The sequence below is a fragment of the Aquarana catesbeiana genome, linkage group LG10, assembly GCF_042186555.1.
Source record: "Aquarana catesbeiana isolate 2022-GZ linkage group LG10, ASM4218655v1, whole genome shotgun sequence".
Taxonomy (NCBI): domain Eukaryota; kingdom Metazoa; phylum Chordata; class Amphibia; order Anura; family Ranidae; genus Aquarana; species Aquarana catesbeiana.
In genome coordinates this window covers 98688802-98713644 of record NC_133333.1, presented here as the reverse complement: position 1 = coordinate 98713644, position 24843 = coordinate 98688802, and the positions used below count along the sequence as shown (strand labels likewise).

The 24843-nt window shown below is 40.5% G+C and overlaps 1 protein-coding gene across 7 annotated transcripts in view; it reads right to left on the bottom strand.

The window, feature by feature from the left end:
- Positions 1-24843, bottom strand: part of CADM1 (cell adhesion molecule 1) — a 544514-nt gene that overhangs the window by 30783 nt on the left and 488888 nt on the right. The window lies entirely within an intron of this gene.

The window sequence follows — 24843 nt, the reverse complement described above, 5'->3', positions numbered from 1 at the left end:
AAATTGCTATTCAGCCATAATACACATGGCAGCAACTCAATGCATTTAGGCATCTAGACGTGGTCATGAGGAGTTCGAGATCAAGAAGTTCTAACGAGGATCAAAATGGGGAAAAAAAGAGGATTTAAGTGACTTTGAATGTGGCATGGTTGTTGGTACCAGGCGGATTGGTCTGAGTATTTCAAAAACTGCTGATCTACTGGGATTTTCATGCACAACCATCTCTAGGGTTTACAGAGAATGGTCCAAAAAAGAGAAAATATCTAGCGAGCTGCAGTTGTGTGGACAAAAATGCCTGGTTGATGTCAAACAGTTCAGGCATTTTGTTCCTCAGGAAGTAAATCAAAAGAAAAAAAGCAGTTCCAGGTACCACGCACCCAGATCTACAGCATTATCCTGTGCAGACACATTCTGGTCCAGCATAACTCTACTTACTTCCACAGAACAACAGTTATGTCATTGCACTGGAGGTGACCCAAATCTGGAGTTTGGCTTTAGGTCAGTTGCTCACATTCACACAGCAATATATTATATATATAAAAATGTATGTATATTTAGAGAGAGGGGATAGCGAGAAACACACACAGCAAATATAAAACTGAAAGGTCTTACGAATCACTAGCGGAATCTACGTCCAAATTACCCTACATGGAAGCTTGGGAAAGAGACTTGCAGGATACCTGATGACCTGGAGGAATGGCACAAAATGGGAACGAGAGCCCACAAAGGTATTATGAACATATGATTGAAGCAAACGTGAAAGTACTCATGAGATGGTACCTAGTACCCACTAGACTAGCAGTGATGTTCCCCACCTCCTCCCCGTTGTGTTTCAGAGCTTGTCAAGCCATGTTGCATATCTGGTGGGATTGCCCGAAAACCAGAGGATATTGGAATAAAATCTTTTAACTCATTCGGAGAGTAACAGGCATCCCGGTAACAAAATCACCCCAGATAGCTTTGCTGAATGTCCAGGTCCCTAAAACTCCAAAATACACACAAAAACTGATCTTTCATGCTCCTGGGAGCAAAAATCACAATAGCTAAAGCTTGGAAGCAACCCAAAGTATCTCTAACGGCGGCCAAGAGAAAGATCACCTGGATCATGTTCCAGGAGAAAATGGTCAGCTCCATAATGAACACATGCAGACCATTTAGTGCGACATTGGAACCCTGGGCTAAACATATGGGGATTTCTCTTATTCCCGGAGTCAAGGCGACATGAATAAGCTCTCACGACCCAAGAACTGGCTCCCCTTTCCCTACTTCTCTTCACTTTGTCCTCCTTTATTTCTTCCTCTTCTTTCTTTTGGTTACATGATGATAATGCTAGATAATAGGAAATTAGTCTCTCTCAATTCCAAAATAATCCTAGTGTTCCTGTCAACTGTACTTTGACAGGAGCCCACAAGCTATCGGGATATCATCTGGAGGAGACTCAAGATGTAGACGATCCTTCAGAGGACATGTCTTGGTTATCCATATGGAGACTCTCACTCAGCTCTTAAAAATGCTGTTATTTCGGAGATGCGTGACAAGTCTGATTGGCCAAGGTGCACTAATCATACCTAGCGAGCCAGTCAGTCCCTGACACAGTGTGTACCCATAAGGGGTGTCTGGACTGTCGAATAATTTAAGTGCAAGGTTATGATATATTACTTTTCCAAAAACATGTAAGACACATATATATGACGGAGACTTGACAATGATGTTTGATAATTGTTTTCTCAGTTTTATTATATAGTTTGTACCAAGCTGTGCCCCAAGGCGATTTGGTGGCAATAACCTGCAATGTACTGCTTTTCAATAAACTTCTTTTGAAACTAAAAAAAACCCCAAAAAACTGAAAGGTCTACAGATAATGTATATGAAATAAATCTCACATTTTATGAGAAGAAAATTGGGAATTCTAAAAACACAAGTATTATCACATACCACAATCCTTTTTTTTTTCTTAGCGCTTTTTAACAAATTTACTATGTTTCTCCCAAAACTCAGGAAAGAATTATGAACTTGTATCAGATTAAAAGTCCAGTAACACTTTTTAATGTGGATTTTAAAATCATATCAAAAAGTCCAGTCTTACGATTACAAGCCTTCTTCTGCTAAAATACTAAGCACCTATCAAACATACTTTGTGAAAGGAAGATATTCCATTATTAGCATCAGAGACAAGCTACAGCGACCACAATTGCCTCTTCTACACTAAAAATATCCTATTAAGCTTTGATGCAGAAAACGCGTTTGACAAGATTTCACGGTCTTTTCATTTTGAAGTACTTAGAGGTTTTAGTTATTTATATCATATCTAAAGTGTAAATTCTACTCCTAGCAGCAAACCAACATCAGTGGCACACAAACACCTGACAAGGATGCCCTTTATCAACCTTTCCATCCAACCAAGTACTGAATTCGTTGCTACAGGTTCTAGAGATGGTATTACATACATGCAAAGGCATACTAAACAAAAAATGCAAAAGTAATCAAACTGCATTCACTAGTGGCTTGCTACTTTACATAGTTACATAGTAGGCGAGGTTGAAAAAAGACACAAGTCCCTATGTGTGCGATTTTATGTCAGTATTACATTGCATATCCCTGTATGTTGTGGGATATATTTGTAATCCCTAAATTGATAAGTGGACAAAGGGATATGTTTTTACTTCCACTGATTATTGGTGCAGGGGCATTTTTTACTCCCACTGTCCAACATAGAGGCCTTTTTTAAAGCACAGCTTTGGGGAATCCGAAAATTCAACCTGCAGTGGGGCTCTTATCGCACTGCAAGGGTTAACTCCTCATTTATTCTAGGGGAGCGCAAAAGGACTTTTACTTATCCAAATACCCTGGCAGATAACCACAGAATGGTCACCAGATCTACGGCAACGAATGTACACATAATAATTGATAACCAATAAATCATTATTTAGATTTAATAATAAACACTTCAATATAAATATGTAATTGGGCCATATTTTTTTTTTATTACACCCAGAATGGACAAAGTTTGTTATAGGTCTCAAAAATACAGTAGTAAAAATACAGCAAAAAACACTTCAGCCTAATATTTATACTGCACAAAGTTTTTTTTTTTTTTCTCATGCATGAAAATGTGAAAAAATAAATGTTATTTTAATTAAACTAACCCATTGGAAACAAAATGCTATTTTTATCTTTTCTATATATGGTAGTCTCACTTTAGACACAAGTGTATCTTTAACCTCAGTCTCTAATAGTCTATAGATATGCTGCTTCCAATAAAAGTGAAAGCTGTATTGGTTATAGGCTCCAAAAGTTCTAGTTGAAGGAGACAAGAACTATGAGAACTATTTGGAATGTAATGAGATGTTAGATAATGGAACGCGAAGGACAACATTAAAATTCAAACAGTTGTCCCTGGCAGCAGAGCCAGCACACTTTCTCCAGCTGGGCACCATGGTCTGCAACAATAGCAAGAAAGTAAAGAAAGCTTTGAGGGTCACTCTTTTGTAGGCAGCATCTGAATAGTTTGATACAGCTTCCACTTCCTAATAATCAAACCAACAGTTCTCAACGGGAAATACAATATCCTCACTATTGTTTAACACTATTTTTCTAACGTATGCCTCTGCTTTATTTTATCTCTACTTTTCAAACCAATTTCATTTTCATTTTTACAGCTATCCTTAACAATTATGACCTGAATAAGCAGCTCTTAAATGTGAGGTTATCCTGAAATCGTGGCAGGTAGTCTAATTAGTCATTGATGGAGACCAGTAGTAAGGCAGTTGTGTCAACATCAGATAACTGCAACAAGAAGATTAAATGCTCATGCAAAGATCATGTTTGCACTTTTTATCTTTCTTAAGATATTTTTCTGACATAAAATAATGCCATTTTGAGTTCGGAACATGTTACATCCGCATTTAGGGTGTAACATGTTCCAGCAACTCCCCCCCCTCTCCATGACAGTGTGTGGGGTTCCTTTCACCCGCAGCCGCTGTCACATTTAAAATCAGAGATCTGTGCCACCACAGTAGGTGGTCAAAAGACTGAGAGGGCACCAATGAGCTGGAGGACGTGTCTGTAGGAGCCCGATATTACTCCTGCAATCCACTGAAACCTGCAGGTACAACACTTTGTTGGCTCCTGGAGGAAAAATAATAAATGCAGACTTTTTATTTTGCAAAAATGTGTGCATTTATTGTTTTTTTTCCCTAAAGATGATCCTTTGTGTCAGTGGTTCTCAACCCCTGTCCTCAGGACCCACTAACAGGCCAGATTTTAAGTATTACCTTGGGGAGATGCAGACTAGACTACTGCAATCACTGAGCAGCAAATGATATCACCTGTGATGTATCTTAGTTATCTTGTAACCTGTCCTGTTGGTGGGTCCTGGGGACAGGAGTTGAGAACCGAATATCACAGAATAGCTTAGGATTTGATAACATTAGCGTAAGATTTTGCAGTGCTCTGAATACACACACACACACACACACACACACACACACACACACAACATACAAGACCTTATTATAAGACCTTAGAAACTGCCCCATTTACCTGCCATAAGGCACTGTAAATCTTTTACAATCCTATTCACCACTATATTTTGTATGATTTTAGAGGTATTCACCAATAATTGTTGATAGGTATGCGCTTTTTTGATTTCATAAAACTGTAATCTTTTAATGGCCCTATATAGCGCTACAGTTTAGTGGATATTCTTTTTAAGTTATGTTGTTCCTGTCTATATATGCAACAGTGATTTACTTTTTGATCTCTTCAGTTAGTAAAGACAAATGTGTTACTCAAAATAAAGCTTTTTTTGTGGAAAATCTCTAAATAATACGGCAATCTCTTCTGCATATTACTAATAGCTCGGGTGATTTTTGCTTTTTAAATAAGAAGGTAAAATGAGTATCAAAAGGAGAAAAACTCAGTGTTGTACTATAGGGAGGCCTGGCTGCTAGATCTGTCAAAGAATTCAAGTGAAATTTTATATGTGGCCATCCTAATGCTAAGTGATGGATGATGGTTTATTGATCGGAGTCCTGATTGGTACAGGTAATAGAGTTCACTGTGGAAATGGGATTTCAAAAAACCTGTTTTTAAAATTCTGAAAGCCACAGCAATAAGGCACCTGTAAAGAATCAGACACCGTGATGAAATACATTTTATTAAAACCTCTAAATGAAAGGGATGTAAACTCTCCTGCTCAACATTGTTATTTAGTTAGACCTCACCTAATTATTATTATTTTTTGATAAAGCGTTTTTCTTTTATGGAAAGAGCTATGCACAGAGCTGGAGAATAGGGCACTAGGAATATAGGGTGGCTGTACACTCCCATGCAAGACTAGATGCCGTGATGCTTTTTTCTGCCTAAGTTTAGCACAGAGATGTCATTACCACGACAAGCAGTCTCAGCAAAATCCAATCGGCACTGTGCATGAAATGGTAACAGTGCTGCTGCTCCACGGAGCGCATGAAAAGCAACTTTGTCACCCTGACAGGGGGAAGTTGGGGGCTACTTTTTGAAAACTTCAATTTTTTAGTAAATCAGCCAAAGAAGGGTGGGTATTGCTTATCTAAAAAGTCATACATTCATGTGAAAAAATATGCACAGCCTCCATGGAAAATAGTCAACTTTTTCAAAATTTTTGAACAGGCAAACATTAAACCTTAAAGGGGTTGTAAAGGTAAAAGTTTTTACACCTTAATGCATTCTATGCATTAAGGTGAAAAAACATCTGACAATACCGCCCCCCCAGCCCCCCGTTTTACTTACCCGACCCCTCGAAAGTCCCGCGCTCGCCCCCGACATCCTCTTCCTTGATCAGCCTGGCCGTTGATTGACTAGAGTGGATGGATTGAAAGCAGCGCAGCCATTGGTTCGCGCTGCTGTCAATCACTATGGCCGCCGGCTGTATCATGGGAGCGCGCCTGCAAGAACTCACCACTATGCGAGGGAGCTCGCATGAAGGTGATTAGTTCTTGCGGGGAGGAGCTGAAACAGCCACCGAGGGACCCCAGAAGACCAGGTTCAGGGCCACTCTGTGCAAAACGAGCTGCACAGTGGAGGTAAGTATAACATGTTTGTTATTTAAAAAAAAAAAAAAAAATATCTTTAGTGTTCCTTTCATTCAAACAGTGCTTACAGATAAAAGGTGACAAACCAATAAAACACAAGGAAAATGTGTGTTCCCAAATAATCTTTGAGTGTACTTTTGATCTTGGTGTGATGAAAGCACATATGTCAATAGCACAGAACACTGCACTATAGATATTTAACCACTTCAATACAGGGCACGTTGCCCTCTTCCTGCCCAGGACAATCTTCAGCTTTCAGGGCTGTCACACTTTGAATGAAAATTGCGTGGTCATGCATCACTGTACCGAAATGACATTTTTCTAATTTTCTTCCCACAAATAGAGATTTCTTTTGGTGGAATTTGATCACCACTGGATTTTTTATTTTTTGGTGAACTAAAAAAAGACCGAAATAAAAAAAAGAAAACGTTTTTCTTCGTTTCTGTTATAAAATTTTGTTTTCTCCTTCACTGATGGGCACTGATAAGTAGAATTGATGGACACCGATAGGCGGCACTGATGGGCATCACTAATAGATGGCACTGAGAGGCAGCACTGATGATGAGATACTGACAGTCATTACTGATGGGCACTGATTGGCAGCTGTGGTTGGCATATGTGATGGGGGTTACGCTCATAATCAATGGGCTGATTATCAACCCAGACCGCCCCACCCCCCCCCGACAGGAGAGCCGTCGAACGGCTCTCCCAGTCAATGCGAACGGAGGAAAGCCGATTACCGGTACTTCCTGGTTACCGCTGTGATCAGCTGTAATTGGTCACAGCTGATCACATCATGGGCTCTTTACCACGATCGGAGATGCAGTGTGTCAGAGTGACACACAGCACCACCGATCCCCGCGCTGCGCGTGATCGCGGCTTATTTTGCTGGAGGTCATATGACGTCCAGTCAGGATAATGGAGCCACATTGCGGATGTCAGGATTCTAATTTTACAAATGGTAGTATATGTAGAGGTGTTCTTATTTCTTATGCATTTTTGCTCATTTAGATTATGACAAAAACAACATGCCATTTTTATGTGCCAAATTTATCAACTTTTCTATAGGAACTGTTTAAGGAAATAATGTCTGTTTGCGTTTACTTACTTTTTCACATGACTGTATATCTCCTAGTCAAGAAGTTTTAGATACTGTACACTTAAATATGTCAGAACATATATTCGTTAACATTGTAGGGAAAATAAAGAAATATGCCAGAATTGATTACGGATATGAAAATAACAGTAGGAAAGAGTGTTGTACTAGCCAACAATGGCCTAACTGTTAAAACTGAATGCACGTAGTCTTTCACAATAAATCTTACAGGGATGCAAACCCTAGTCACATACAGTGGGGCAAAAAAGTATTTAGTCAGCCACCAATTGTGCAAGTTCTCCCACTTAAAAAGATGAGAGAGGCCTGTAAGGCCGCGTACACACGGGCGGACTTTTCGACCGGACTGGTCTGACAGACTTTCCACAGACTTTTGACGGACTTCCGACTGACTTTTTAACGAACAGACTTGCCTACACGCGATCACACCAAAGTCCGATGGATTCGTACCTGATGACGTACACCGGACTAAAATAAGGAAGTTGATAGCCAGTAGCTGCCCTAGCGTCAGTTTTTGTCCGTCGGACTAGCATACAGACGAGCGTATTTCTGGATATGGCGGAGTTACGACGTAAAGATTTTAAGCATGTTCCAAATCTAAAGTCCGTCAGATTTGCGACTGGAAAAATCTGCTGAAGGTCCGGTGAAGCCCACACACGATCGGATTGTCCTCCGGATTTGGTCCGTCGGACAAGTCCGGTCGAAAAGTCCGACCGTGTGTACGCTGCATCATTGTCTTCATAGGTATACCTCAACTATGAGAGAAAAATTTGGAAACAAATCCAGACAATCACGTTGTCTGATTTTTGAAAGAATTTATTTGCAAATTATGGTGGAAAATAAGTATTTGGTCAATATCAAAAGTTTATCTCAATACTTTGTTATATATCCTTTGTTGGCAATGACAGAGGTCAAACGTTTTCTGTAAATCTTCACAAGGTTGTCACACACTGTTTCTGGCATGTTGACCCATTCCTCCATGCAGATCTCCTCTAGAGCAGTGATGTTTTGGGGCTGTCGCTGGGCAACACAGACTTTCAACTCCCTCCAAAGGTTTTCTATGGGGTTGAGATCTGGAGGACCTTGAAATGCTTCTTATGAAGCCACTCCTTCGTTGCTGGAGCGGTGTGCATGGGATCATTGTCAGGCTGAAAGACCCAGCCACGTTTCATCTTCAATGCTCTTGCTGATGGGAGGAGGTTTGCACTCAAAATCTCACGATACATGGCCCCATGGGATCGTGGATGGGAAGTATCAATATAATGGGGGATTTTAATAATCCAGACAGACTGGGCAGAAGGAACCGCACATTCATCTAAATCTAGCCATTTCCTAAATGTCTTGCAGGACAACTTCATGGGTCAGATGGTAAATGCACCAACTAGAAACAAAGCGTTACTAGACCTACTGATTACCAACAGACAGACCTGATTATGGATGTGAAAATACAGGGCAGTATAGGAAACATTGATCACAGGTCAATTAGTTTCAGTATAAATCACACAAATAAGAAACATAAGGGGAATACAAAGATACTGAATTTCAAAAGAGCCAACTTCCCTAAACTACGATCCTTGCTAGAAGGTACTAAATGGGATAAAATCTTAGGAACAAAGAACACGGAGGAAAAATGGTTATGCTTTAAGAGCATATTAAATAAGGGTATTAGCCAGTGCATCCTAATGGGAAATAAATTAAAAGAGCTAATAAAAGTCCTTGGTGGCTTAACTCCAACGTAAAAATGCATATAAAAGCAAAAGGAGAAGGCCTTAAAAAAATACAAGGCTGAGGGATCATCATCAGCATTCCAAACTTACAAAGAATGCAACAAGAAATGTAGGGGTGCAATCAGGGTGGCTAAGATAGAACACGAAAGGCACATAGCGGAGAAGAGTAAAAAAAATCCCAAGAAATTCTTTAGGTATATGCATAGTAAGAAAGGGAGGTCAGATCATATTGGTCCCATAAGGAATGATGAAGGGAATATGGTTACTAAGGATGGAGAGATGGCGAAGGTATTGAATTTATTCTTCTCCTCGGTCTTCACGAAGGAATCAGGGGGCTTCAGTAACCACAACTGCAATGTTTATCCTCATGACATGTCACAGGAAGCACCCTCATGGATAACAGAGAATAGAATTAGAAAGAGACTTGAAAAACTTAACATAAATAAGTCACCGGACCAAATGGCTTGCACCCAAGGGTCCTTAAGGAACTCAGTCAAGTATTTGCCAGACCATTGTTCCTAATTTTTAGTCTACTGACTGGAATGGTACCAGCTGAATGGAGAAAAGCCACTGTAGCACCAATATTTAAAAAAGGGCTAAGATACAGGAAGCACCTCCATGGTTAACAGAGGACAGAATTAAAATTAGACATGAGAAACTTAACATTAATAAATCACCGGGACCAGATGGCTTGCATCCGAGGGTACTTAGGGAACTCAGTCAAGTGATTACCAGAACATAGTTCCTAATTTTTACTGACATTCTACTGACTGGAATGGTACCAGCTGATTGGAGAAAAGCCAATATAACAACCATATTTAAAAAGGGCCCAAAATACATCCCTGGGAATTACAGACCAGTTAGCCTAACATCAATAGTATGCAAACTCTTGGAGGGGATGATAAGGGACTATATACACAAGATTTTAGTAGTGAAAACTGTATCATTAGCAGTAATCAGCATGGATTCATGAAGAATCATTCTTGCCAAACCAATCTACTAACCTTCTATGAGGAGATGAGCTATCAGGGAAATAGGCACATCCCCAGGCGCAATAGTGCAGGGATTGCGAACTGGCATAGACAAAGGCATGCTGGCTCGAATCAACGCACAAGGACATGCAGCGCCGTGAACAGGTGAATGCGCAGCTGCACAAGCACAGCGTGATAGTGGCTTCACTGCCTATTTAAACCTGATGCTGATAATGGTACATTGCTGGTTTATCATCGGCTTACCTCTGTGTTCCTGTGCCTTGTATATCCTGCTGATCTGATTTCCTGTGTTCCAACCCGGATTGCCTTGACCTGCTCTTCTTGATCGCCCAGCTTGACCCTTTGGCTTGTATCCTGACTTATTCCTGCCTGCTCCCTGCATCTGATCCCCGTCTGGTTTACGGACTCTGCCTTACCTGTCTCTTGTGCAAAGACTCGGCTGACCTTTGTTCACACTGATCTTGGACTGTCTTACTGTGAATGACCCCTGGCCTGGCTCCTGACTCAGCTATCAGGTCTACTCCACTGGTCCCCATCTCCTGGACTTTCCAAGCACACCTGCCTTACAGTATACCTTGCCTGTCCCAGAAAGCTCCTGGCAACCAGCAATCAGGCAACCCGTGCTTCTGAGGGCACCACACCTCCCGTGTCACCTTCAGGGGAGTGCTGCACTCGGCCGCAAGGGAAGCCCTCCCAGCATCTTGGCCTCCTACAAAGTTCCTGACAAGAGCTGCCATCTAGATAAAGGAAGGCCCATAGACATGGTGTATCTGGATTTTGCAAAGGCATTTGATACAGTTCCCCATAAACGTTTACTGTACAAGATAAGGTCTGTAGGCATGGACCATAGGGTGAGCACATGGATGGAAAACTGGTTACAGGGGAGAGTTCAGAGGGTAGTAAAAATGGGGAGTACTTGGAATTGTCCGGTGTGGAAAGCAGGGTCCCCCAGGGTTCTGTCCTGGGACCAATCCTATTTAATTTATTCATAAACAACCTGGAGGATGGGATAAACAGCTCAATCTCAGTATTTGCAGAAGATACAAAGCTAAGCAGGGCAATAATTTCTCCGCAGGATGTGAAAACCTTACAAGAAGATCTGAACAAATAACTATAAATGCAATCTACTCACTAGAGGGAGAAAATTGGGGGAACCAAGGATGGAAAAAGACCTGGGTTTATAGTAGATGATAGGTTCAGCGGTGGCATGCAATGCCAAGCTGCTGCAAGCAAAGTAAATAGAATATTGGCATGCAATAAAAAGGGGATTAACTCCAGAGCTGAAACAATAATTCTCCCACTCTACAAGACTCTGGTCTGGCTGCACCTGGAGTATGCCATCCAGTTCTGGGCTCCAGTCCTCGAGAAGGATGTGCTGGAAACTAGAGAGGGTCCAGAGAAGGGCAACAAAGCTAATAAAGGGACTGGAGGACCTTAGTTATGAGGAAAGGTTATGAGCACTGAACTTATTCTCTCTGGAGAAGAGGCGCTTGAGAGGGGGTATGATTTCAATGTACAAATACCATACTGATGACCCCACAATAGGAATAAAACTTTTCTGTGAAAGGTAATTTAAAAAAAACAAACGGCCATTCAATAAAATTAGAAGAGAAGCAGGTTAGCCTTAACTGCGTAGAGGGTTCTTTACGGTAAGAGCAGTAAGCATGTGGAATTCTCTTCCACAGGCAGTGGTTTCAGCCGGGAGCATCAATAATTTCAAAAAACTATTAGCTAGCCACCTGAACAACCATAACATACAGGGATATACAATGTAATACTGACATAAAAGCACACACACACAGGTTGGACTTTATGAACTTGTGTCTTTTTCTAACCGTACCTACTATGTAACTAGAAACACCAGCGAGCGGCAGGAGGGGGCGTCCGGAAAGTGATCCAGTGGCTAATGAGCCACTCGGATCGCTTTCATGAAAAAGCCAGCCACTGGTTAAAAGAAAAATAATAAAAAAAAAGGATACAGGGGTTATGGCTGATAGCTTCCCCCTCAACTCCCTCCTTACTGCCTGTGGTTGGCTCCTGCTGTTGTCTCTGAGCCTATGAGGAGGGAGAGAGCAGCTGCTCTTGTGCACATCACTGGGTGGAGATCAGACTCAGGCAGGTATGGGGGGGGGGTGAGGCTGGGAAAGATCTGGGGCATGTGACAATTGTATGTTTATTAGTAAAAAGGTACTTGTTTTTTTATTAAAAAAATAACTGTGCCATCATACATATACAGAAATAGAAGGGACAATGTAATTTAATTTGTAATTTAAACAGAGTGTTAGCATGACTAAGAATTTAAATGTTATTTTAATTGCCCAGAGTGAAAATCTGTTCTATGCATTATTAAAGCAGGACTTATTTTAACAGTCATTATTTTAACTTTTGATCTATTAAATATTCTGCCCTTGTTTTAGCTTTGGATAGCAAAACATTTTTTTTTCTGCCAGCAAATACCTTATACAGTCCACTTCCGGTTTCTTGTCTGGTCATTAGCCTAGGCTTATAACATCATGCACAGCACTCTCTCTCTTGTGAGTTTGCCAGGAAGGGAGGGGAGATAAGTCATAAGAGGTCCAATGAAAGCTGCAGAGCTGGAGGTGTGCCTCTGTGTAAATCCAGGAAGTGAACAGGCAGCAGCTTCAGCTGCCCACAGTTAAAATGGCTGCAGCCAGACTTAGTGGAAGGAGATTTCTGCAGCATATTTGGCAAGTACAGAATCACAGTATATATAAAATAATATGCAAAGTGGTTGGAGGGAAGCTTCAGAATGGCAAAGATGTTTTTATTACAAATTATGTGAGCAGACTGCAGTTCAGATTAAGTCATGCACAGGTTTTATTGTCCTTTTTTGAATTCCAGATATGTAATGCAAGATTGATTAGGCTTATTGTGAATAGCACTAAAAACAAAACAAAATAAAAAAACTAATTGAAACATAATAAAAAAAATAATCCTGTAGAGCAGAGGTCGATGTGACAGCTTTGCATAACAAATGCCACATTATTCACATTACTTGCAAATTCTAATATGCTGTTTTATAAGAACAATGAGTTTCTCCTCAGCTCAACTGCAGGAGAAACAAATGCTGATGATCTGACTATGCGGTGTGGTGACAGAATAGTAAATGCATCAACAGGCTAGTGGAGCAAAGATTGCAGGGAGAAGGAGGTGAGCTAGACTGCAGTACCCAGCGAGGAAACAGAAACTGACATAGCTTAGTAGCCTGGGCAGTTTTACATTCATGCTTTTACTACCTTAGTGGTAGAAATTCTTAATTAAATGCAAATGAAACTAGTCATCTTCTGTAATTTAAGCCACTGAATCCTCCATAATTGCTACATTATGTAAACCCTGTAATTTATTTCCTAATGATTGTGAAATCAGTGCCAGCATTACTGAACTAAAAAAACCTTCAATCCCATGTTCTACATGAACCATTATTGTTTGGTCCAAGTATCAAATTTCCTTGGTCTATCTCTGTTTAATTAGTATCAACACAACATTCTACCAGACAACAGTTTACCACCGGCTTCCAACAATCACTCCAATTTTCGTCACAATGGTGTAAAATGTACCTCTATATCTGGTGATTGTTTGGATTTAGGCCTTTTATGAGCTACTTGGCACATCAGGAAGTAGATGTGGTTTTTGATGCTTTTTCTTAAAGCAGAACCTTAGGTTTTAGTCTAAGTCTAGAACCACATGATGTTGCAACCCCAGGGGACATGTCCATGTGGGTCTTCATTCAACCATGAATACTGCCAATAGGGATGGGCGAATGGTTCAGCCTGAGCACGAGTTCGAGCCAAACTTTAGTAGTAAACAGTATCTGGAACTGCCTCCTCCCAGCCACGTACTACTTCCAAGGGTTCTGGGGATGAAAAAAAACATCTCTTACTGTTTGACATATGTCTTCCTCTGCTTCAATGCCTCCGCTAGAATCCTCCTCCTCTCTTCTTCTGTGTTCTGTGGCATAGGAACAATGGTGTCTGCATAAAGTGGGCCTTGAGAGGAAAGGAAGTCCACCTCTTTGTCCCGCTGCTCTGCCTCGAGTGCCCTGTCCATAATGCCATGCACAGTCTGCTCCAGGAGGAACACAACAGTGATTGTGACACTGATGCATACATTGTCAAGGCTCACCATCCTTGTGGCCTCCTCAAATGGTGACAGTACATGCATCCTTCATGAGCAGCCATTGGCGTGGGAAAAAAAAGCAGAGCCGGCCTGAGCCTGTCGTTGTACCATACTCACAGGTACTTGTTGACGGCCCTCGGCTGCATGTGCAGCCGCTGCAGCATTGCCAAAGTAGAGTTCTACCTGGTGGGCATGTCAAAAATCAGGCGGTTTACGGACAGTTGGAATTCCCGCTGAATTTCAGCCAACCGAGCACTGGCTGTGTATGATCGCCTAAAATGGCTACAGACTCTTCTGGCCTGCTTTAGTAGATCTTCCAACCCTGGGTACCAATTTAGGAACCACCAAATTGAGGACGAGTGCCAGACATGGCACATGTGTCAACTTTCCCTGTCTAAGGGCAGACAGGAGGTTTGTGTCATTATTGCACATCACCATTCCTGGCTCCAGCTGGCGTGGCATGAACCACCTGTGGGCCTGTACCTGCAGAGCTGCAAGAGAGTCTCTGCTCCAGTGTGGTTCCTGTCCCCTAGACACACGAGCTGAAGCACTGCATTGCATCTTTTAACCTGACTCATTAAATAGCCCTTTGAACACTTAGAGGGTACTTGAGGTTCATAGGACAATTCAGCATTACGTCAAATAAAATGGCGACTGGGAACCTGCCATTGTGGTACAGCACATTCTGTAAATTCAGGGAAGGGGGCAGAATCCACCAGGTGGAAAGGCAGAAGTTGTAGAACCAGCAGCCTTGACAAGCTTGCATTTAGACGCTGGGCATGTACTGTCAAACTAATTTTTACGTACCTGTTTGACAGCTGCATATCATTGCAATTCTTGCTTTCATTAAGAGGACCTCTATAGGGTTACAGTGTGAAGGCACCACCGACACCCAAAGAACAATTTTTCCGCACCCGTTACTTCTATCTAAAGTCTGTGGTAGAGACCCAGAATTTAACCAAAAAATCTCTAATCTTGTTCCCAGTGCACTACATTGTGGCCTCATCATACAGACTGGCTCCGCAAGCCGTTGTTTACAAAGTAAAGAAAGCTTGCAGGGAAAATTTCATTTTGTTGGCTTTATTAATGCAATTATTGCTTCAGCAGCTTCAATACACAGTACAAATGTGTCACTTTTAAAAGGTAGACTAAGGAGACCCCCCAGGTACTATATTAAAAGGAATTTTTCATTTTTATGCTTTCACTTTAAGCATCAATACAACTATTGTATGCCCAATTACTTGCATATAAGCTTTCAACATGGGCACTTTTAATTTTTCACGTTTGGGTCCCATAGACATCAAAGTGGTTTGTTATTCGTTCCGAAATTTTGTGATGTTCGAAAGTTCTGGTGCGAACCAAACAGGAGTCGTTCAGCCCATCCCTAACTGCCAAACATCTAGTTGCAGAAGTAAAATACAGAAGAGTCAGTGCTGCACTGAAGTTTTGTATTGCAGCAAGTTTTATTTTTATTTTTTTATTTCACCACTTGCCATCCAGGACAATTTTTACATTTCTCACATACATACACTATATTACCAAAAGTATTGTGACACCAGCCTTTACACGCTCATGAACATTAATGGCATCCCAGTCTTAGTTCATAGGGTTCAATAATGGGGAAGTCCATCCCACCCTTTGCAGCTATAATAGCTTCAACTCTTCTGGGACGGCTGCCTACAAAGTTTAGGAGTGTCTCTATGGAAATGTTTGACCATTTTTCCAGAAGCGCATTTGTGAAGTCAGGCACTGATGTGGACAAGAAGGCCTGGCTCGCAGTCTCCGCTCTTAATCATCCCAAAAGGTGTTCTATTGGGTTGAGGTCAGGACTTTGTGCAGGCCAGTCAAGTTCATCCACCTCTTTAAGGACCCTGCTTTGTGCACTGGTCCAAATCATTTGGTGGGGGGTTATGGTTTGAGGTGGTTTTTCAGGGGTTGGGCTTGGCCTCTAAGTTTCAGTGAAGGGAACTCTTAAGGCGTCAGCATACCAAAACATTTTGGACAGTTTCATGCTCCCAACTTAGTGGGAACAGTTTGGAGATGGCCCCTTCCGGTTCCAACAGGATTGCACCTTTGCATTTCTGCCAGATAATGCACCACTTCGCCCAGAAAATTGTTGCATTTATAATGTTTAGGCATTCTTATGTTTGTTTTGTTTGTATTGGTATGTCAAAAAAGTGGAGAAACAAAAAGCCAAATCTGACACATTCCACATAAAACTCCAAAAATTGACTGGACAAAATTACTGGCAGCCATAATTTAATATTTGGTAGTTCATCCCGTGGAAAAAAATAACCGAAATCAAATCATTCCTGTAACCACCACCGAGTTTTACACCTCTCTACTGGAATTTTGGACCACTCTTTCGCCCACTGCTCAAGGTCTCTCAAAATGGAAAGGTTCTTTTTCCCAACTGATGTTTTGAGATCTCTCCACAGGTGCTCTGTGGGATTTAGATCTCGACTCATTGCTAGTCAGTTCAGTACTCTACAGCGCTTTGTCTTAAACCATTTATGGGTGCTTTTAGATGTGTACTTTGGGTCATTGTCCTGCTGTAAAACCCGTGACCTCTGATGGGGACTCAACTTTCTGACACTAGGCCCTACATTGCACCCCAGAATTCTTTGGTAGTCTTCAGAATTCTTAATGCCATTCACACAGTCAAGACATCCAGTGCCTGAAGCAGCAAAGCAACCTTGCACCATGTTAGACAGAAGGGACTGTATTCTTTTCTTTAAAGGCCTTATTTCTTTTTTTGAAAACAAACAAAAAAGCTGTAAATTTGTTTCGTCTGTCCACAGCACATTCTCCCAAAGGGATTTATGCTTCCTCAGGTAAGTTTTGGCAAACTAATCAATTTTTCTCTTTCATCCACATCCAGGGATTTTAGCTACAGTGCCATGGGCTGTAAACTTCTTGACAATGTTGCGCACAGTGGACACGGGAATATTTAGATCTCAGGAGATGGACGTGTAACCTTGAGATTGTCCATGCTTTTTCACAATTGTTCTCAAACCATCAGACATTTCATTGTTGATCTTCTCCAAGCTCCGTGTGGCACACAGACACACAACAGAAAGGTTGAGTCAATATTTCACCAATGTAACTGGTTGCCAGTGTGATTTCTATATTGTCAGCAGCTGTTAACTGATACAGGTGAGTTTAATTACAAATTACAGGAGCATCACAAACTTGAAATAGGAACTATTTCTTACAATTTCGAGAAGTTGCCAATAATTTTGTCCAGTCCATTTTTGGAGTTTTGCGTGGAATCTGTCAGAATTGGCTTTTTGCTTCTCCACTTTTTTGTGTCATATGAATACAAAAGAAATAAACATGAGAATGCCTAAACATTTGTAATTGCAAAAATTCTCTGGGTGAAGTGGTGCATTATCTGACAGAAATGCAGGGGTGCCAATATTTTTGGCCATGACTGTATATACTGTATATACACACACTGGACAGGAGGTGGTTAAATAATGCTGACCTCTGGACTAGGGGTCAAAGAGACACAAAGTGACTCAATCTGACTCAAACAAGACAGCAAACAAAATATAAGCTAAATAATACTAACTAATCAGCAGATCGTTTTCATCTATGCACTGCCTGTGAACTAATAAACTGACAACTCACTGGTTTCTACTGTGCTTTACAAAACCACTGTTCAGTGTAATAATGAAATATCGACAGTTGCTCAGCCAACACTATTCTTTACATTTTATTATAACTGACAGCGAACGTAATATATTAGCCATAGATTTATGGTATAATTCAGCTTACAGCAACTGAAAAGACCTCCAAGCTTTCACCATGTTCACCTTGCTGCAAGGCTGTTCTATTAGCTATATGTAATACATGCAATGAAATCTTTAAAAAACAATGACCTGTCTACTTGATTGATGATTAAGCAATGATTAAACAATTTTCCTTTTGCTGTTTTAATTAGAACATTTTTAGTGAGAGTACATTTCTCAACATGCTTGCCAAAAAACTAAACACATTTATGTTTGGTCAGGCAGATGATGGCCTTGAAGTCAATATGTAACCTGAGGGACTGGCCATTTCATTTAAATAATATAATAATGTTAATTGAATGTGTTAAATTATTTAAAATATTTTCTCTTAAAAAAAATTTTTTTTACCGATCCTTTAATCAGAACGCCAGACAGATTTTAGAAATACACCAATGAATGCAGTTAATTACAGTTAAGGTAACTAGTATCAAGATTATAATTTGACTTGCACTTCAAGTGGTAGTAAAGTCCGCTTTTTTATTTATACTACAGGTAAGCCTACAATAAGGATTACCTGTAGGTACTTTAGTAGCAGCTGGTGAAGTCCGTGACGCATGCACATTGTACTTTCAATGGACGGCATGTCGTTCATTGAGAGAGCTGTGCTGCGGGGGTGATCTCACTGTGGCTCGGCCATTCAAATAGTCAAAGCTCGCAAACCAGCAAAGACAGAGTGCCACTGGAGGGCTTTGTTTTAAGGTGCATACTAGCACATTATCCTACATATTCTAAATTAGTAGATGGATGGACAGCATTTAGGGCTAAACAGCTGACCTGCATTTATGGGTGAAAAAATAAACATGCAGACAGGAGGAGAAAGCAGGGAGATGAGCTGATCAGTCTGTTGTTGCTCCTTCACTGTCCAGGAACAGGTTAGTGATGGGAAGGTGCATTCTGTGTTGCCTAACTGCAGCAAAAATAAATCGGGTCACCAGGCTGTGTGGTGTGGAATGGTTACATTAATCTTGCTATGCTATGGGTAGGTTGCAATGGGTGAAATTCAAACACTTTAAAATTCTTGCAGAGCTTGTGTGAACACTATTAAATAAGTATAATTTCTTTGTAATTTAACCAGATACTCTGCCATAAAGAACCTTAAATAGTTTCATGGCAAAGGGGAGAGTATAAACTATACGGTCTTATTCACACGGGTGTGAGAAGGGCCATTTTTGCTTGCACAGGATGCACAGTTGTTCTGTGCATCCATGTCCCAATTAATGCCAACTGCATTGACACAGCCGCTGCTCTCTTTTTGACATCTGTGTGGGTTCTAGTCCCCGAATGCTGACAGTGTGAGTTAGGGGACATGTTCCCACACGGATGTCACTATGAGGGAAAGTCTACGCAACAGAGTCAATGTAAGAAATAAATATCTGATAGAGGTTCTATACTTTCCTACTTTTTTCAAACCTAAGAAAAAAAAAGTCTGGAGCTGGGCTTTAACTATTCTACTGAGGGCTATGGATTTATGGTTCATGCAGTGTAGCTGGAAGCATTCATTAAGGAATTCCAATATAGCAGGACATTTGATGAGGTCTTTTAGCATTTCAGGCCATTTGTTATATACTTTTGATATTGCCACCTTTGAAAAGCCCTCTCGGCAAAGCCAATAATGCCTTTTTTCTAATCTCTGGCAGGTCATGTTTTAAACCCATTTTTGGAGATCTGTTCACAGGTAAAGCAAGTGGAAAATAGAGTTGCTGCATGTCTGAACAGCAATTACATGTACACATAGTCCCAAGGACATACTACCTCTTTTCAGAAATCGACACTTTTATTCTAATATTATCTTCTTACACGTATCTTATCTACTATCTAACAGCTTCTCCCCAGATGGTAAAAGGGGCAGGTTATTCAAGCACCACTTAAATACATTACTGATTATGAGAACATCTCATTCAGATACAATTCACATTCTATGCCTGTTTAACCCCTTTTTGCTTTGGTCTAGCTACACAACACTATAGACTATAGATGGCACATAAAGCATTTCTCTTAGATATACTGTATACCAGCAGACAATTGGCAGACTTTCAATGCTTAGGACTAACTTAAAGCAGAAATAACCCAAAAAGGTTTAGCACTTCATTTGTTTAGTATAACTAGTAAAATGCATAAGCATTTTTACTTTGTAGGCTTTTTCTAGGATTTTCAAGGTTTGTCTGATTGTATCTCAAAGTCTGCCAAGAAGTGAAATCCCATTATTTCTCCAATACAGGAAAGAGAACTTATTTTTTCCCATAGCTCTGCTAAATATTAAATAGTTGAACTGATAGGGTCCATATACACAGTGCTAAGCATAAATAAGTACACCCCTTTTCAAAAGTAAGATTTTAATCAATATCTCAATGAACACAAGAAAAATTTCCACAAATTTGACAAAACTGAGTTTGTTTAGCTCCATTACATGAAAGTGAGATTAATAATATAACAGATTACGGTTCTTCTTCAGTTTTACTCAAATTAGTTGATGCAAAAATGAATACACCCCAGAACAAAAACTACTACATCTAGTATTTTGTATGACCTCCATGATTTGTAAGGATAGCACCAAGTCTTCTAGGCATTGAATGAACAAGTTGCATGACTTATTGCAACATCTATCTTTTTCCATTCTTCAAGAACAATCTCTTTTAGAGTCTGGATGCTGGATGGAGATTGATGCTCACCTTGTCTCTTCAGAATTCCCCATAGGTGTTCGATTGGGTTCAGATCATGAGACATACTTGGCCACTGAATCACTTTCTCTTTCAATATAGAGCAGCACATCTGTGAATTCATGATAACATTAATGAAATGCAGCTCCCCGACACCAGCAGCACTCATGCAGCCCCACAGAAGGACACTGCCACCATGTTTCACTTTAGGCACCAGGCATTTTTCTTTGTACTCCTCTTTTTTGTGACGCTATACAGTTATAAAGCCATCAGTTCCAAAAACATTTATCTTGGTCTCATCACTCCAGAGTACAGAGTCTCAGTAGACATCATCTTTTTCAGCATGGGCCCTGGCAAATTCTAGGTGGGCTTTTTTGTGCATGGGCTTTAGGAGAGACTTCCTTTATGGATGACACCCATGCATGCCATTCCTCTGCAGCGAACGCCGTATTGTGTCACAGGAAACAAACACCCCAGTTTGGCTTTCTACTTCTTTAGCTAACTGCAGTAAACTTGCATGCTGATTTTCTTCAACCGTTCTCATCAGAAGATGCTCCTGTCGAGATGTTAACTTCCGTGGATGGCCCGGACGTCTCTGTGAGATGGTTGCAGTTCCATCTTTGGTAAATTTTTGTATCACATTTGCTACAGTGTTCTGACCGATAAGTAAAGCTTTGCTGATCTTCTTGTAGCCTTCACCTTTCTTGTGTAAAGAAATTATTTTCTTTCTCAGGCCTTGAGACATTTCTCTTCCGTGTGGTGCCATTGCTAACAGCATGAAATTGGAAAGGGTTTTCTTTGTTAACCACATTCCGCCCAGCCTATAGCAGAATGACTGGCGAGCAGGGGATCAGTTATCCCGACTGGGCGCCATAACGTCCAGCAGGATAAGCTGCTCATGCGCGCCCCCTGGGGCACGCAGAGAGGCGATCGGTGGTGTGGTGTGTCTCTGACACACCGCATCTCAGATCTCAGTAAAGAGGCTATGATGTAGGTGCTTTGCCACGTGATCAGCTGGTAATCGGCTTTCCTCAGTGCCGACAAGGCCGAGCAGATGGGGGTCTGCGCTGATAATTATTGATTATCAGCGCAGAACCCATCAGAGGTACCCACCAGATAACAATTAGTGCACAACAAATGCCAATCAGTGCCCAACACAAATGCCAATCAGTGCTGCCCGTCAGTGCAGCCTCATCAGTGCCACCTCATCAGTGCCACCTCATCAGTGCAGCCTCATCAGTGCCCATCAGTGAAGGAGAAAACATATTTTTATAATTTTATAACAGAAAGAATTATCTATTTTTTCAAACATTTGGGTCTTTAACTTGTTTAGCAAAAAAACAATGTACAGTGTAGCATGACCGCGCAATTGTCATTCAAAGTGTGACAGCGCTAAAAGCTGAAAATTGGTCTGGGCAGGAAGGGGTTAAAGTGCCCAGTATTAAAGTGGTTAAGCAGTGAGCTTTTATAATCAACTGTCTGCTGGACACCTGTTTAATAAACAACTAGACTCACCTGTAGTTGAATTCTTGTTAATTAGGATTTTGTTGTCTAATAAGACTTTCATTGGGTTGTATTAATTTTTGCAACATTGTCTTGAATGACTTGGTTAGGAAAAATACTGTGTGTGCAAATTAACAAGTCTTGGTTGCAATCAATGGCCGTATTTGTGGGAGCATTTTATAGTATATTGTCCCATAGAAAATGTTGATTTTAAAAGGAAAGTAAAGGTTTTCTGACAAATCTGTTGGGGTGTACTCATTTATGCTGAGCACCGTATATATGGCAAATATGAAGGAAAGCACAGAGAATTTAGAGATTCACATGCTTTAACTCTTTAGGTCATTCATGTCTAGATGTCCTGACCAAATTTAGCAGCTGCTTTATAGGTAAATGGTATTTGGTAGATGCTTTAATAAATAAATGACTTGCTCAGCTTTACTATAAAAATGTGACAAAAAAAAAAACAAAAAAACTTTGAGAAGAAATACCACAGCAGCCGTCATATTTTAACTGGCATTGAGATCACATGATTGGGAACCAATCAGTGTAGTTACCGATCATTAATAAAAACCCCAAAGTTGTCAAGTACAATAGAGGAGAGCTGCACGCCCCCAGCTCTAAAAGGGAACATAGATAAATATTTAGTCTGCATGAAGCCTTATGTAGGTGCACATTTAATCTACAGATTGTGGACAAAAAGGCAAAAACTGCATTTTGTAGTTATATAAACCTGTATCTTTTGTATACACACCCCTGAATTGGACAATAGCAACTATTATTTTTAGGAAAGTGTACCTTTAAAATAAGAAGTCAGCATAACAGTTACACAGATATGTCTGTTATTGAGTATGATGCTTTTTAAATTGGTACCATTTTTTCCTTTCATGTTCATCCTTCTAAATATATATTCACTGTAGCCTCTGAAGCTTTACAAATAAAAGCACTAACTTTTATTTATGAGACAGTCTAAGCCATTTTATGAAAGTGCCATCATAATACAGACTGTACTCTATATTTACTTCAGAACAAACTAAAATGTAACAATGCAAAGCATAAGCCACATAGCCTCTTCCATTTCCTTTGTAAGCAGTACATGTCCTATTGTATTTTGTGGCTGGACAAGGCTATTTTATCATGCAAATGACAGCTGGCATAGTCTTTAAAACAATGGATTGGCCTTTGGTCTAAAGAGCGTACATAATTATAACTTATCAAGCTATTGCAGCTATGGCAATTTAAGAAAGAGTGCTCCTTGGGAGGCCCAAAAGCACAATCAAGGGACATATGTACTTCTAAAGTTACTAACAAGGGGACATAAATCAAAAACTGTAGTTTCTGTACTCCGTTTGGTCATATCCAAAGTCATAAAGTGGCTTTATATTAAAAAAAAATATGCCCACGTGCAAAAACAGGCAATACATGCTCAGGATTTACCTTCTGATATATAGACAATAAAGTCCAACTGAAGACACAGACAAAGGTATGCAGTCAGATTTTATACTAGCCTCTTCCAATTTCCTAGCCTTACCTCCACTTTCCTGTTACGGAAACTTCTCACGGTGTCTAAATATAACAGTGTAGTTTAATAAGCACCAGCATTAGATATAGTACCCTCAGTGATATCAAATAAACAGGTCAGACACACCCTTCCTCTTCTCTGCAATACAAGCTTGTGATGAAGAGATGTGGCTGTTACTCAACTAGCACAAGGCCCTGTAACGTGAAGGCTTGAAGCAGCATTTTCAGAAAAAAAAAGTTAAAATTAAAAAAAATTACAATATAAAAATATGTTAAACTCAAAACATATGAGAGGGTTATCGTCTATAAAGACATACAAAATGTGTGAGATTTATGAAATCTATTTATTACAGGTACTTCTATAGTGATGTCAATTTATGCAGCGCTTCACGTATATATTATACATTCACATCAGTCCTGCCTCCAAGGAGCTTGCCATCTATGGTCCCTAACTCACATGCATACATACTTCATACCTCTTCATACCTAACTTCATACTAAGGCCAATTAGGACAGGAGACAATTAACCTACAGTGCCTTGAAAAAGTATTCACACCCCTTGAAAATTTCCACATTTTGTCATGTAACAACCAAAAAGTGTAAATTTATTTTAGTTTTTTTATGTGATAGATGAACACAAAGTGTCACATAATTGTGAAGTGGAAGGAAAACGATAAATGTTTTTTAACATTTTTAACAAATAAATATGTGAAAAGCATGGCGTGCACTTGTATTCAGTCCCCTTTTACTCTGACACCCCCAACTAAAATCTAGTGGAACCAATTGCCTTCAGAAGTCACCTAATTAGTAAATAGAGTCCACCTGTGTGTCATGTAATCTCAGTATAAATACAGCTGTTCTGTGAAGCCCTCAGAGGTTTGTTAACCACTTGCCGACAAGCCGCTATCATTATACTGCGGCAGGTCGGCACGATCCCGTGAACCGTCGTAGCTATACGTTGGTCCCTTTAAGCGGGATAACAGGCACGCGCCCGATGCACAGCGAGGGCGCCGATACTCGTGACCGCCAGCCACGAGCGATCGTGGGCACGAGAGGCAGAACAGGGACTTGTGTGTGTAAATACACACACCCTAGTTCTCTGAGGAGAGAGAGAGAGATCGTGAGTTCCTACAAGCTGGGAACCACGATCTCTCATCTCCTATAATCAGTCCCATCCCCCACAGTTAGAACACACACACACATAGGGAACACAGTTAACCCCTTGATCTCCCCCTAGTGTTAACCCCTCCCCTGCCAGTGACATTTATACAGTAATCAGTGTATTTTTATAGCATTGATGGCTGTATAATTGTCAATCGACCCAAAAATG